Consider the following 13,687-nt stretch of genomic DNA (forward strand, 5'->3'; position numbering starts at 1 on the left):
TTTACTTTATGTCTTAATTTCCAATGGGAACAAGTTATCTTTTCGAAAGTTCTGTTGTTTGCCATACTGAAAGAGTTTGACACTTGAATAGATTTCTCCTTCTGGGACTGCTATGACACTGTAAACATTCTGAATACAAAACAATAGATAGCTCAACGAACATTAAGTAGAAGATATTCTTACTGATTACGAAAATGATTCATTTAAGTGTTATGCCATATAACTAGCAGTTTGTGCACTATTACAAGTGTCTAATCATTAAATAAGATAAAACAAAACCAAACATTTTAAAATACGAAAATCTTACAAATATACTTTCATCCTGAATTAAAACAAAAAGGTGTCAAAGTAACCAAATTTCCAGTAAAGCAGAAATCCAAGGTTTCCCCTAAGTCTACATCCAGATCTAGTTTTTATAGGAAACTCAGTGACTTGTGTTCTGGTGGCTGAATTAAATCCTAGAGTAGAAAATTAGCCTCCAATGCAAACAAATGGTTATATATGATGCTACCCCTTACACTTTCTGGACTGCTTCCCCTTAGCCTTTATTTTCAAGCATTCTACTCACTTAGCTCTGTATATAAATGTGTGCATGGATTTGTCCCAAGGGTCAATCTCTCTTCACTGGAGATTCTGGTTTTCAATTTTTGGCTTGCCCTGTGGTGCCAGCAGGGCCATGTCACTCAACCTGTCTGCCACAGATTATGGACCAAGAGATGGGTTTTTTGTCCACTGCCGGGAGCTGGAAATGCTCTGTGAAATGAAAGTGTGTCCGTGAAACTGCCTATGATGTGGGAGGTATTGTGCAGGACTGGAGCCGGCCACTCACCCATTCCCTGGGATGCATATTCCTGGTTGGGGAGAGGCAGTCCAGCCTGCTGAGAGGAAGAACTGACCTTGTTATTGTGGGTGAAAAGAAACCAGAGTCTTAAGATTTATTTAGGGAAAAAAATGTGCAGTGGAGGGTTTTGACTATTTACTTTACAGAGTAGCTGAGAGAAAGAACAGTTTGTTTTTAATTTTGCTGTGTTAGGAGAGTACAAACTATGTGAATTGGGAGAGAAAGGGTTTGTGGATGATAGCTGTGTGCTCAAGGTGTTTTTCTGTATGCGTGTCTCCTCCTAACCAGGAGCTTTTCAATTGGATGAGGAGGGGAGACCTCTCAAGAGGGAGAGCATGAAATGGAAAATGTGGGAGAAGCGGTGAGTGGATGTGCAGAACCAGCAGTGAGTGCGACGCCCATGAGGTGGAATGTAAATGTTACCTCCAGCCATTCTCCTGCTTCTTGCTAGGGAAACATAATTATCTTGCCCTTTCTGTCAAAACGTCTCACTATAGCTCTGGATGGGTAGCTACAAAAATGGAGGGAGGTGACCAATTTAGCAAAATGTCGGTGTCTAAATAAAGCCCAGTTTGGGTCTATGGCCAAAGAATCGCATCCGCTACTCTTTGGGTATATTAATGTATGAAATCACTGGGGATATAATTAAGCACTGCTATTCAAAGGCTAGCTGTGTAGTATTGATGAGTTTCTGTATATTCTTTACATATAAAAGTGTGCATACTGCCAAGAATTCAGCAACGGAAGGTCTGGTGTGCCCCTGAACGATACGTGTGTTACCATACTATCACCTAGTGGCAGTAAGAGGCAAAATGAATGAGCTGAGCAGTAGTTTGCTTCTGCTTGCATCAGTTACCATGTTATTGAGTGTAACTACCGATGTGGTATTGAACAACTGATTTCCCAGCTCTGAAGTCTTTAGTCAGTTTCTTCTCTTCTTTGTGAAAAGATTATTTGCATTTATAACAAAGAGATGTGCACTGATTTTAAGTCCAATGCCCAGGTGGGAGTTTTGACTAAGAAGTGAGAAGTGTGCCCAAATGAGTTCAATTATCATACCTTGGAGTTAAGAAAAAGAAAACAAGTCAAGCTGTGCTCTGCAGGCCAGCATCTAAATTGTAGGTGCAGATCTTCACCTGGCATCAATCAACTTCAGTGAAGGCAAATTGATTTATACCTGCTGAGGATTTGGCACAGTATCTTCATAAATTCTAGATTTATGCTTATTTCAGAAAGAAAGAGAGAGAGGGGTATTTTGATGTTTATAATTTATTCTGACCACTATTATTCAAAGTCTAAGCCGGTGTAACAGATACATGTCTCATGAAATTTCTGGGCTATAATCAGTTGTGACACAAATATTGAATGTAAAATAGTTGAAGGAGATGTATGTTGTGAAACTGTACCCTTGAAAGTACACAAGGGGTATGATGCAGAACACAAAGAAGCAGTAAAAGCATTTAACATAAAGAATAAGTCCTCTATCATTTTATATTCTTCTATGAAAATTGAACCTTTGCTTTTTGCCATACTCAGCATTGATTCATAGGAGTAGACAGGTGCCATCTAGTGAAGAAAGTATTTGTCGCATATCTAAAGAGCCACAAATCCAACTTTGTTCCTGCTTCATTCGTTAGTATGATCGGAATGATAAGGACAGACAAACATTCTGCAAGTGGGAAATTGAGTAATATGTTCAGTCCACTGTGTTTGTAGTACACACTGAAATAAAAGAAGGTATAAAAATGCAAAATACTAACTTCCTTATTACAAAGTGCCCTGCACATATACATATCAGCTTGTTTTATTTAATCCCATTCCCTGCATCTTCCCCAGCATCACTTCCCTTCTCCTCTAGATAAAAAAAATCTAATATAGTAACTTGTGACTTATTTAGGTAAATTTCAATATCTTTTCTAAATATCGCCAGCTTGATTAACAGAAAAGTTTATAGTTGACCTTGATGTAGGCAATTCCTTTTTCGTGCTGATTTTTGGCTACATCTTACCATTCAGAAGCTTCTGAAAGTGGAAGATAAATTCTGGATCCCTTAACCTTGCACTGCAAAAGCATAAATGCATTACAGCTGGTTTGTTGACACCATGCCTAACACTTAGTGATAACATTTCTTTTTTTAAAAATACTCTTTGAGACTACTGTCCTGGTCTCCACAGTGTCCTCCGTTTTCTTCTTAAAGCTTCTCTTCCTTTTGCATCTCATCAGACCCACAAGGGAAGTTAATTATAGACTTTTATTATGTATTCCATACTGTATTATCTTGGAAATTGATTTGCCTGTGCAGTTGTTTTGAATCATAAGCAATTTAAAATGGATTCTTTGAAAATATGGTTTATACTATTAACTAAGACAAATCTCCTTTAATTCTAGACAGTTTTTGCTTTAGAATAAATAGAAGATCGACAAATCTAACCCATGAGACAAATCTGCTTCATGATTTTAAATTAAACCGAAATGGGCTGGTTGCTCACAGATGAGAAGTCAGTGTCCATTGACCTTATAGTTCAGATAAAGCAGGGCCTGAGTTTGCTGACACCAGGCTGTACTGTGGCATGTCCACTATTAGGTGACACCAAGGATACCTGCTCTCATACTTTGTGGGCCTTACATTTGGCCAGTTTTACACGGGCCCAAATCTCTGTTTCTGGTGCCACTTGCAGATCATTATCTAGCAGTGCCTTCCTCAGGCATTGGCGGCTCCTTCTATCATCAGCGTTAGCCTGGTTTTCAAAGAACAGGGCTAATGCGATTGCATGCTGTATTTCCTCCTGATAACTTTTGAACTTTTTAGCCATTTTCAACCAGGCGTGACAGAAGGTCTTGGGGATCTGAAGTTTTTAAACATTTTGTGTAAAGATGTAAGTGTGTAATGAACAAAGATTTCCCTCAGTCCCTCCTCAGGAAATGTCTGCAGTGTGAACTCGTCTACTGTTAAACACCAAAGAGTCATCCTGGAGACAGACTATACAAAATCCTAACCGCAGGAGAAGATTTGATTAGAAATTGTCCTTTTTAGGCACTGAAGACTTGAGATAATAGTGGCAGATACTATAGGAAACCAGCCTTTCTCAGTCCCATTGCTCACTGAACAACTCATCTGTTCTATGATGTCCAGTTGATGGAATGCTGGCTGCAGTGAAAAAGGACCATTGGATCACCTCTTATCCTAGAGGAGAACATTTTCCATACATGTCTCTTTGAATCAGCTTTGCTGTGTTTTGAGTGTAAATGATATTCGATCATTTTTTTACTTAATCCCACACTGATCCCATGCCTTTTCCCCGCCTTGTTGAGATGACTAACCAGGGATGAAGACAGAATTTTCAAAACCACTCAGCATTGTTCTGGCTCTCCTGGGAGCAAGAACGGGCATTGACAGTGCCGGGCAATACAGAGTCCTGTGGATCCCACCTTTTCTGCTGGATGCATGCTGCATGCTTTATGTTTGCATTTATACAATATTTTATGCCTTTTCCCACTGGCTGTATTTTGCTTCCCTTACTCTTTACCTTGTTTATGCTGAGATGGGATATAGGCAAAAAAAATGGCCTTCTCTGCTGTTTAAACAAGTAATGTATATATGTGATTGGAGGCTTCAGATAAATGCCTTCACAGAAATCAATTTTTAATAGTGAGCAGACAGGGAAAAATAATTTGTCATAAGATTACAGAGAGGAATATTTAAACCTGTTATGAAATTTTTAAAGATCTTAAGGACTATGATAATGATTATGCAGACCAGATTTATTGCTAGGTATGTAATGAAAATGAAAAGAAATCAAAGACAAACACACAGTGGAAATCAATATTAACTAAGGTATTATGTATGAAATTAGTCTATAAAAAAAGAATAATATTTCATGTAAAAAAGATTGAGGGAAAGCAATCATGGGGCATAATTAACTGGGCAGTTCTTACTTTTGTGGCTTTTGGTGAGCCTATTTTACCCTTAATTACCCTAAACTGATTTTTTAAAAAGGTTTCTTCAAATTAAGTACTGTTTTTTAGCTTATTCTTACAGGTTACTTTGCATGTTCGCAATCTCTGACTTCATTGCCAAACTTCTAATAGAGGGTGGTTCACCTGCTCTAAGTGACAGTGTGTAGGGTTTACTGTGCTGAGAGCACCACTACAGTAGACAGCCTACCCTGGTAGATGTTTTGCCTAGCTAAGGTCAAATTTTTGCACCCCTTGAACAGAGGACAGTGGATAAATTTGCTGAATGTCTCGGATGTCTTGGGGTGCCTCAAAGGGCACTAGGTGCCTCTGTGTGAGGCAGCTGAATTGACCCCATCGTGACCACCAGTTTAGCCTCCTGCTAATTACCACCGACAGCTTTGACAGGAGATTTCTGCTGGCACGGAAGCCAACACCTAAATGGAGACTTTTAAATGGGGGTGTCCAGATCCCCTTGCTCCCCCGACTGCTCCTGGTTTGCCAGAACCCTTGGCTCAGGTTTGCTGGGTGGGAGTTGTCTCCTCTAGTTTAAACATCAGCACTGTAGATACCTGCATCTGAGCTAGTCACACTGTGTCTCTTTATAGTCTGTGGGGAGAAATAAGTGCATTCAGGGTATGGTTCATGTGTCCTATTTTAGATGTCTAAATTGGGATGGGAATGTTCCTTGTTCTGACTCCTCGTTTCTTTCCATTGCTCTAAGGTGAGACCAAGGTGACAAGCTAAAATGCAGACATTTCTGTGTGATCTGTGTGATCCCACCCGTCAAATCTCAGGAGCTTCCACCCCAAAATCTCCATTATATAGAGCTGCCACTCAGATGTTTCCCTTGTTGACCAGCTGTGTTTGTCATGTAAGGTTATGAAGAGAGGCTATATGAGGTTGTGAAGGAGGTGTGACCTCCACTAAAAGAGCATGACCTGCCACGAGTGACCTTTTGTCACATGGTGGATCCAGATGTGCCTTCTATCACGCAACCCAGTGTAGTACTGACTCCTGAGTCACACTCAGGAAAAAAATCAGTGCTCTGCCTGCAGAAAATCACTCTCCTTTCTCCCCTTCCCAAACTGGCAGTTATAATCACTATGTTAGAGGCAAGCTGAATTTCTTCTTACCTCTCTTTCTTGCAGGAGAGAGAAAGAAGAATAGTTGCCTGGCATTGTTTCTTCCTTCTTCTGCATTGCAAAGCAATAAATAGCACCTCCAGGAGAGACAATGGGCAGCAGAAAGAAGAATTATAGAATAGAATCATAGAATCATTAAGGTTGGAAAAGACATCTAAGATCATCGAGTCCAACCGTCAACCCAACACCACCAACCCCACACCACCATGCCCACTAAACCATGTCCCTAAGTGCCGCATCTACCCATCTTTTAAATACCTCCAGGGATGGTGACTCAACCACTTCCCTGGGCAGCCTCTTCCAATGTTTAACCACTCTTTCAGTAAAGAAATTTTTCCTCACATCCAATCCAAACCTCCCCTGGCGCAACTTGAGGCCATTTCCTAGGTAGCTAGGTTTCAGCCCAACGTGGAAACAAGGTGGTTTAGGAGAGGTCTGCCTTTACAAAGGTAGCCTGCAGTGAGTGCTGAGTATGAGGCACCACTACTTCTGCAGTGCTGTGGTATCTGCAGTACCTGTTTTTGTCATCTTCTCCAGCAAAGCTGCTCAGTGAGTGCGGTAAATATAAGAAACCACAACCACAGCCATGGCAAAGACCATTTCAGGGACTTCCATGCACAGAGTGTCTTGCTTGGCTAGTTTCAGCAGCAAAAGCTCGACAGAGAAGCACTCTGTGTGTGCTCCGTAACCCAGATGGGAACATACCATATTGAATGTGTTAAAAAGGTTATAGACTTCCTGCTTGTAAATGTGAAATCAAACATCTTCCAGTAATCCAGCTCTAGCTAGGACTGTACTGGGTTTTTATAAGCTGGTCCTCAACCCTTCATCTAAATCTGTGAGCTAGGAGACAGAGGAAAAAGAAAAAGGTTCTTTTTGCATGGAGACTGCAAGAAGAAGAGCTCAGATGGGGAAATGGGAAGATCTGAGGGCAAGCCTGAAGCTCTCAGGACAAGAGGGCTCATGGGGGTGAAAAGAAAAGGAGAACACTGTCCAAAAGGTCTCTGGAGGAGTTATGACGTGCTCGTGGCAGAAGGTCTTGCAAGCATAGTGCTGTTTCTCATTTGGATATGAAGAGCCCAAGGGGCCTTTCCTTAGTGAAAGGTATGTTCAGAGCATAAATGTGTTTATAACATAAGCAACTTTTTAATGCAAAAGAGACAAAAAAATCCTGTCTTTTTTTTTGTGAAACAAAATCTGTGTTTGGTGGCCTTTCTGAAAGGGTTTAGGCTGCCAGCGGAGGCATATGCTGCAAAGAATTGCCTACAACACACTGTGTAGCATCTCTGCCCTTTTAAGTGTCCACTGGGGAAAAATGCCATTGTGGAGGCGTGGGGAGGCATCGTGTGGTCCTGGCACAACAATCAGTGTTAATCAGCAGGGAGAGGGGTCAGGCCTGCAAATCCAGCAGCATCATGGGAGAGCACAACTGCATTAGGACTATCTAGAGGACAAATGCCTGGTGGTGCATCATGACAATGCTTTACTGAGGTGCTGGTACTATATAGACAACGTATTTCTTTTTAATCTGATGGAAAAAGCTTTTGTCTGCTGTGATGAAACAGGAAAGGCTGAAAGATTTACTGTCTCAAGGTTAATTACAATCAGATCTTTGGTGCAATTAATTTTAACAGGGAAGAGAATCACAGGCCAGACGAGAGAAAGGGCAGGTTAAAGAATATTTAGATGAGTTAGAAATGTTCTAGTCAACAGGGTCAGGTGATTTGGTGCAGAATACTTAAGAAAGTTGCCAAAGCAATTGCTGAACTATTAGTGATTGTCTTCAGATGCTTATGGAGGATCAAGAGGTCTCAGAGCCCTAGAGAAGCTTTCACATAGTACCTGTATTTAAAAAAAAGAAGAAAAAAGAAAGTAACACATCGGGCAGCTTAACTGGGATCCCAGAGCAAATGGTTAAACAATTAAGTAAAGACACCAAGTAGATAATAAAGTGATAGAGACAGTCCTTGTGGATTTGTGAAGAACATATCATGTCAAATCCACATTTATATTTTTTACTTCTTTGCTGATCTGGTAGATGTAGAAAACCAGTAAGATGTGGTATTTCTTGATGCTCACATGCCAAATGGGGAATAGCTTTGATTAATTTCTAGAAAGTGAGTGCACTGCTTAAAAAACTGCTGACAAAGAAACATTATCAGTGCTTTGGGGTAAAAATGAGAGGGCATTTCAAGTCAGAGTTCTGTGAGGTTTATCCTGAACACAATTCTACTCAGTATATATATTGATGTTTTGAATAATATAATGAAAGATTAAGGAGGATTTCAAGAACTGTGGGACACAGTATCATGTACAGTATCTGTATCAGAAATAGTGTGGCCAGCAGGAGTAGTGGAAAAATGCCTGATATCAACCAAAGAAATACAAAAGCAGAAAGGGAAAAGTATTGTACATAAGAAAAAGTGACCAAATGCCCAAAAAAGGTGAAAGGCAGAAAAGATTGGGAGGTTTTGGGGTTAAGATCACTCCTAAACTGCAAAAGATTTGAAGATTTGATGGTTTATCAAGACATTTCATTCTGGGATATACTCATACATAAAGACATGGAAGGGAGTTATTTTCTTTTCCCTTGTGTAGGTGGGGTCTCAGCTGGAATACTGGGCTCACTTCTGAGCAGTGGATATGGACAAAATGTTGGGAATCCAAAGGTGAAGCAACAAAACTGATCAACAGTTGGAAAATGTGACCTGTGAAGTAAGACTAAGGCCTCTATTTGATCTAGAAAAGAGTTAAGTAAGGAAGTGTATGGTGCAAGATGTATAAAGGCTCTTTATAAAGGAGATGAGAACTGATCATTTTCAATGCCTGCTGATGACATGGCATGAAAAAATAGGCTAAATGTAAAGCCAACAATATTTGGTTTGGATACCAGGAAAAATCGAACAAAAGGGGTAGTTAAGCTCTAAAACAGGTTTTCTAGTGAAGCAGTGGTATCTTTATTATTATTATTATTATTACTATTATTGTAGTATTTCCATATCCTTCACTGGAAATATTCCCACATTTAATGTAAAAAATTCTTTTGGGCTTGTTTTAAAAGCAAGATAAACTAGATTCGGCCCCTGTGCCGAGGGATGGACTAAACCAGTGGATTCCTAATACTGCTGTAGCTTAACCTCCCTGCTGCTGCCTTTGCCTCTTCCGTGCCCTACCACTTCTGACTCCTGCTACTCCCCTGCCTGCCTCCCAGCCCCTGCTCTTTCCTTTTCGCAGCCGTCCTGCTCTGCCCACACCAGCCTACGCTGCTGCTGTCTTCTGCTTGCCTCTTAATTGCCACTTCCAGCAGTGGTGGCTGGGAACACAAAGGGCCCATAAGAGGTTGTTGTGATTGGCACACCTCGCCCTTTGGAAGCCACTGGGTTACTTAGTTTCTTCTAGTCCCTTCCAGGCCCATATGTCTGTGCTGCCATGATGCTATGACTTCTTTTCCTGGCAGAGTGTAGTGTGACATAGTGCTTGACAATGAGTGCGAAGCAGCACTGTGCAAAAAGGATTTTGAGTCGTCTTCTCAGTCAGCTGCATGCTGATCTGACCGCCTACCTATGCCTGCCCAGCATCAAGGATGCACAATTATGCTGACTTCCAGTAGCTGTGAGGAATTTGTTGACTTTCCCATACAAATCCCTTGCAGCTCTTGCTTGTAGCTCAGGCACCTTTGGGCTGGCTCAGCACCACGGGCAAATCAAATAATAACAGGGTGAGTCCCCTGTGGCTGGTAATGCAAGCGCTAGTGCTGTGCTGTGCTCCTGGCACAATGCAACACAAGCCAAATGCAGCCAGGAATATGTGCCCCGAGTGAAATCTCTCTGAGAGCATGTTAGGCTAACTGCTGCAATATTAAGATATAAATAGCCATATGTGTTTACACTGCAAAAAGAATTACACCCACACACATACAATATCACTCCAAAATAAGGAAACATACACTGTTAATGTTTGGCCTTTCAGAATCAATGTTAAGTCCAGTGATTGTTTGCTGCTTAGATGTATAACTTTGCTTTGGATCTCCATAATATTTTCCCAACTTTGATCTCTTAACAGACTGTCTGTAGCAGATACTGGAGTGGAAACAGGCATAAGGTTGTGTTTTGTTTTTTTTTTAATGTTTCTAAATAATATTTTTGAGAGGCTAAATTACATTTCACAGAAATATAAGGGTATTTCCACTAGAATGAATTGTTCCAACTTAAATATTTGTTTTCTAAAGTAATTTCAAAGAAATCTTGTAAATGTTTCAAGTAGTGTTTCACAACATTTGCTTATATTGAGCATGACTCCAACTAGCTTTATCTGATAGCTGTTGGTACTTGTATGAGAAGAGACCAAGTCAGTCCTTTCCATACTGCATGTGCTCCTCACAAATCCACAGACCTCTATAGTATCTACTGTAACTCATGCCTCTTCCTAGTCTATTCAGATGTTGCATCCCTGTTTCAGGATGGTGAGTATGACTCTATCATTTCTTCTTCCTCTGCCGCTGCCCTACTCCTTTTCCCGCACTACCATATGTCCTCCTGCTTAGGGAGTAAGTGATGGATGGCATCAACTGCTGGACTCAACCAAAAGAATAGGCAGAGGTAAGACAGGATACTTATTTCTTAGAAGGCTTCAGTGGGCTCCGCAACCTCCACGTGGACCTCCCCATGCTTATCGCTTTAGTTTTATGTTGTGCCCCAAAATGGTGTTCCGACAACTGATGCTCAAACCCCTGGGAGTAAATTACTAAATCTCTGACAGAAGAAAGATCACAGCAATTCCCCCTATCTATTGCTTGTGTCTCTGACACAGACAATGATGTCCTACACCAGCATAAAAACATGTTCTGGAGTAAACCTGGGCCATCTTACAGTCTAAATGATGCAGGACATGGATCAAGGCCCCCTGTTTGCCCTGCAGCCCTAGCTCAGTGCTCCCTATCCTGTCAAGGCCTCTGGGAATCATCTTTACTAGTAAAAATTAGGATTGTGGTAACAGTATATTTTGATAATGTGACTCAGCAATAAAAACATAAGTATATATCAGCCTTACATCCTTGAGGGAAATATAACTTTAAAAAAAATTAAATTCTACAGTTCTGTGTCACTTAATATGTGCCTTTTATGTTTTTCAATACTTGTATTGTGCATATTGTAAAGCATGTAGACAGTAAAAGAGTACATGTGTAAATTCTTTTTTCGAAACTAATAACTAACTCTGGGCATATTAGTTTTCTTGACTGCTGAAAGAGCAGAGAAAAAATCATGGACATGCTAAACAAATGATCTTTAACTGCCAGCTAATCTCAAAGCAGAAAAATCTTAGTATTTACCTGACTTTCTATATCTGAATGACTTAGCATGTGACAATACAGGAAAAAAGTAAACTTCTCTTTCTAGCTGAAGATCTAAAAGTGTTTTACAGACTCTAAAACTTAAGGTTCTCAACATCCCTGCACATTAGGTAATGATCTAATTTTACATCTGGGAGGAACTAAGGCACAAAGAAATAATCAGATTTATGAACCACATCATTGCAAGCCTGTGATAAAGATCAGAATAAAACCTGAAACTCTTCAGCATAGTCTTTTGCTTTAATTAAAGTTCTTTTCTAAGAGTAGTCGTTCTCAGGAGTTTTAGCAGATGTACAGGTTGAAATTCTGCTAATATAAGTCATTGAAATATATATTGCATCTTTTGAAATCTTGGAAATGAGGTTCCTGTCTTCTGAGGGTGGGTACGGACAGTCTACAGCAGAGCTCATAAAAAGGAAGTTACTTTTTGTTTGGCAAACCCCTCTCCTTTCCTCCCTGTGCTTCACCATAAATTGTTACAGGTCAGTAACATAATCTGATTTTTGGGTGCCTTTGGAGTAAATGGAGTTATGTACTATAAGTGAGAGAGATTATTAATGAAAAGATGAAAAAATATCCTGCTGACTTGCTTTGTGCCATGAAACCTCACACTTACATCCATTTGCATGAAAGAAGAGAGACTGTATTCTTTAAAATCAGTCATAATTAAAAGATTGTTTTAATGATGCATTACTGAATCATTTATAAATCAAAAGGAGGAGAACTCAAACTAGCTGGTACCTGCCACAGAAAGGGCAGGTGGCTGCTGTGGTAGGCAGAAGTGTATCTTGGAACTGAACTGCTTGCAAATGTCATGTGAAATAACTGAAAATATTAGAAGTAGGAATTACACATACAGAAGTTGATGACCATGAGAAAACATGCATGCAGCTTTGGGACCGCAGGCTAGAAATTACCCTTCCTATCTATGTGCAAAAACCTGTGAAAAGGCTCTGACAGATTTAGCTGCAGCAATTTCCAGTGTTACTTCTCCTGCCTGCCCTATTTTTCTGACAGAGTTTGCCACCACTTAGCAGAAGAGGCAAAATGGGACAGGTTGCTGCGCTTCACCCGCTCCTGGTCACACCTTGCATATTAACACAATTCTCTCATCACGGTGGATGGGATTAATACACTGAAATGGGGCGACTGAAGTGTGGACACGCATCCGGCTCTCTTGCTGCTGGGATAATGACAGCAGTTTCTGTCAGAGAAATGAGGGGAAGAGCCTGACTGGTAATGTTCTTACCAGCCCATCATTCAGTCTGGAGATCAGAGGCCATTTCACCCTCCCTGTTCCTGCAATGGCCCCATTACACAAGCTATCAGGCAGGCAGTTTTTGTGATGGCAGACATGCTATGCGCTGAGTGGCCTTGACAGTAAGATGCAGAGGAGGTTGGACTGATCTTTGGAGGTCACCCAGTCCAAGCCCCTGCTCAAAGCAAGGCTAACTTCGCACATGGCTATGCATGCGCACTGGCAGACATTAACATGTCCTCTGTAAACTGATTTAATGGGGTTTTTCTTTTTCAGGTGCTCTTCAGGAGTAGTTTACTTTTATAGGTCAAGAACACAAGGCACAAAAAGGTGATTTTTTTAAAGGAAAAAGTGCTTGGTTGTAAATAGAAGCTGACGTGTAGATGCATTTTTTTTTTATTTGACATACAAGTTTTCACAAAGTATTAAATTTCTGGGTTCTTCTTTTTAATAGACACTGTTTACAGCAGGTGAACGTTTTGCTCCATCAGAAAATCTATTAAAGGTACAGTAAGCTGATGCTCAGCTTGCCCAAGACTGGAGAGTTTGCATATTATAAAAAACAAATAAATCTGGTGGAGTGGGGGAGAGGAAAAATAATCATGATATGCATAAACAAATAGGTAGTTTATGTTGGTATTACACAGAAGTTGGCAATTGTACAATAAATTTTAGGATTTTGTACTTGTGTTCCTTTACCTCTTGTGCTTGTTGTTCTTGGATCTCAGTTCTCCAGGTGAGATGGGTTGAACTCTGCATATTCTCTATAAGAGGTAGGATAAGCTGTCTCCCTCTCCTGAAGATTATGCATCATCCTGGAGCTCTACTGCAAGCTTGGAACCTCTAGTTGTCATCCAGTATGGCAAGAAACAGAAGTTCCCCAAAGAAAATCAAACCATTAAGTACATAAACGGAGAATAAATGGCTCTAGAGAGTGAACCAATAAGATATAGAAATGATGACCGATGTGACAGTCAAGTCTTTGAAATGGTAGATGGTGTGAAAGTTTATGAGCATTTAACCTCTATTCCTTCACTGCCCACTTCAACTGTCAAACTAAGCAGACTGTGGGGAGCGAACTTCAATAGATGATGTGCTAATTATTTAAACCATATTTGTATTCTTGCTCCTACATCCCC

The sequence above is a fragment of the Pygoscelis adeliae genome, unplaced genomic scaffold, assembly GCF_000699105.1.
Source record: "Pygoscelis adeliae isolate BGI_AS28 unplaced genomic scaffold, ASM69910v1 Scaffold17, whole genome shotgun sequence".
Classification (NCBI taxonomy): domain Eukaryota; kingdom Metazoa; phylum Chordata; class Aves; order Sphenisciformes; family Spheniscidae; genus Pygoscelis; species Pygoscelis adeliae.